At 40.3% G+C, this 2,531-nt stretch overlaps 1 pseudogene across 1 annotated transcript; it reads left to right on the top strand.

Moving 5' to 3' along the window:
- Window positions 1-249: 249 nt before the first annotated feature.
- Window positions 250-2,087, top strand: LOC308506492 (lysine--tRNA ligase-like; annotated as a pseudogene). The gene has a single exon. The product of its transcript is annotated as a lysine--tRNA ligase-like (transcript).
- Window positions 2,088-2,531: the final 444 nt, after the last annotated feature.

Raw genomic sequence — 2,531 nt, 5'->3', positions numbered from 1 at the left:
TTCTTGATATTAACACATCTTCAGTATTAGGGATTCTAATAAATCTTGTAGAATGAGTGATTGAATTTATTCAATCCTTAATTTGCTGATAATTTGAGAAGCATTAATCCTGAGGTAGCTTAAAAAAATTAATCCTGAAACCAGATATGTTAAGGACTGTGCACTGTTCTAGTTTGCATCTTGCCATCAGAATCTTTCTTGTCCTTCAGAGATATTATTTAAAGATAATGTTTGGGATTTCTGCTAATCATGATATTTTATGATCAGCTACAATTTTTGGCTAAAAGAAATAGTATAAAATATAACAGCACTTCTTTCAGGTCCAGCCCTCTGGGGGCTGAGGTGAATGTGGACAGTGGGGAGCTGAAACTGAGCAAAAAATGAGCTAAAGAGATACCTGAAAGCAGAGAAGAAAGTAGCAGAGAAGAAGGCCAAGCAGAAGGAGCTCAGTGAGAAAAAACCAAGTGAAGGCTCATGCTGCTGCCACCAACCACATCACTGACAATGATGTGAGTGCTGAGGAGGAAACCTGAACTAATATTACAAGGTTCAGAGCCAAGCAGTCCACCAACAAAGGCCAACTAATAGGGGAAGACCCATATCCTAAAAAGGTCCACATATACATCTCGCTCATTCACTTCATCCTAGAATATATTATCTGCAATATGGAGACAACCTGAGTGACATCACCCTAATGGTGGCAGATAGGATCCATGCCAAAAGAGATTCTTGGAGAAAGCTCATCTTCTATGACCTTCAAGGAGAGAGGCACAAGTTGTAAGACAGGGCCAATTTCAGAAATTAGAAATCAGAAGAAGAATTTATTTGTATCAATACCAAACTGTGTCAGGGAGACATAATTGGAGTTCAGAGGAATTCTGGAAAAACCAAGAAGGGTGAGCTGAGCATCATTCCCTATGAGCTCACACTGCTGTCTCATTTCTTGCGTGTTACCTCATCATCACTTTGATCTCAAAGACAAGGAAACATGATATCATCCAAGATAATTGGACATGACTATGAATGACTGTGAGGCAGAAATGTATCATTCGCTCTAAGAGTATCACACATATAATAAGTTTTTTGGATGAGTTGGGATTCCTAGAGATTGGAATTCCCACAATGAACATCATTCCAGGGGGAGCTGTGCCCAAACCTTTTATCACCTACAACAATGAGCTGAACATGATAATTTCTCCTGAACTCTACCATCAAATGTTGGTGATTGCTGGCATTGACCAGGTCTGTGAAATTGTGGATGCTAGCTCTGAAATGATTTGATTCACATCCTGAGTTTACCACCTGTGAGTTTTAAATAGTGTATGCTGACTATCTTGAACTCATGAAAATCACAGATAATATGATTTCAGGGAGGGTGAAGTACATTACAGGCAGTTACAAGGTCACCTACCAATCGGATGGACCCTAGGGCCAACACTAGGAGAATGAATTCACCCCACCCTTCAGAGAATTAGCATGGAGAAGAGCTTGAGGAAGCCCTGGGGGTGAAGTTTTAAGAAACTAACCTTTTCAAAATGCAAAAAGAAACTCGCAAAATTCTTCATGATATCTGTGTGGCAAAAGTTGTTGAAAGCCTTCTACTTTGGGACACAGACAGTCTCCTTGATAAGCTTATTGGAGAGGTCCTGGAAGTGACATGCTTCAATCCTACATTCACCTGTAATCACTCACAGATAATGAGCCCTTTGGCAAAATCACACTTCTCTAAAGTGGGTCTGAGTGAGCTCCTTGAGCTGTTTGTAATGAAGAAGGAAATATGCAATGCCAACACTGAGCTGAATCGCCCCATGTGGCAGTGGCGGCTTTTCAAAGAACAGGCCAAAGTCAAGGCCACACGTGATGATGGGACCATGTTTACAGATGAAAACTTTTGCACAGCCCTGGAATATGGGCTGGCCCCCACAGCTGGCTGGGATACAGACAACGAGTAAGTCACTATGTTTCTCACAGACTCCAAAAACATCAAGGAAGTACTTCTGTTTCCTGCCATAAAACTAGAAGACATTAAGGAAAATGTAGCAAATGCTGATGCATTAGAAAGCACAACAGCTGGCACTTCCGTCTAGAAAATAATGACAAGTCACATAACTTAGATGTGTTTGTATTTCTTCAAAAGATCAAAGACTACAAGGGAATTCTTGTGTGTTGCTATCAATTTGACTATTACTGCTTAAACACCAAAAGGGAGAAAAGGAATTAAGAATTATTTTGAAGAGATCCCAGATGGTGGAGTAGATAAACACTGTGCCTGCTTCCTTCCATGAACACATTAAAATTACAACTAAATTATAGAACAATCAACCTGAAGTATTATCCAATGTCTAATGGAACAGAAATTCTATAACTAAAGGTAGAAAGAAGAAGTCATGTCAAGACTGGTAGAAGGGGCAGAGATTCAAAATACGTTGGTACAAAACTTACATATGGCAGATGAAAATTGGCAGAGATATCGCAGCCACAGAGGTCCCCACTGCAGGAGCAAAGGACCCCACCCTCACTCCAGATTCCCA

Source organism: Rhinolophus hipposideros, assembly GCF_964194185.1.
Source record: "Rhinolophus hipposideros genome assembly, chromosome: 2".
Classification (NCBI taxonomy): domain Eukaryota; kingdom Metazoa; phylum Chordata; class Mammalia; order Chiroptera; family Rhinolophidae; genus Rhinolophus; species Rhinolophus hipposideros.
Note: the sequence above shows the minus strand (reverse complement) of the source record. Positions and strands in the feature narration are given on the sequence as shown.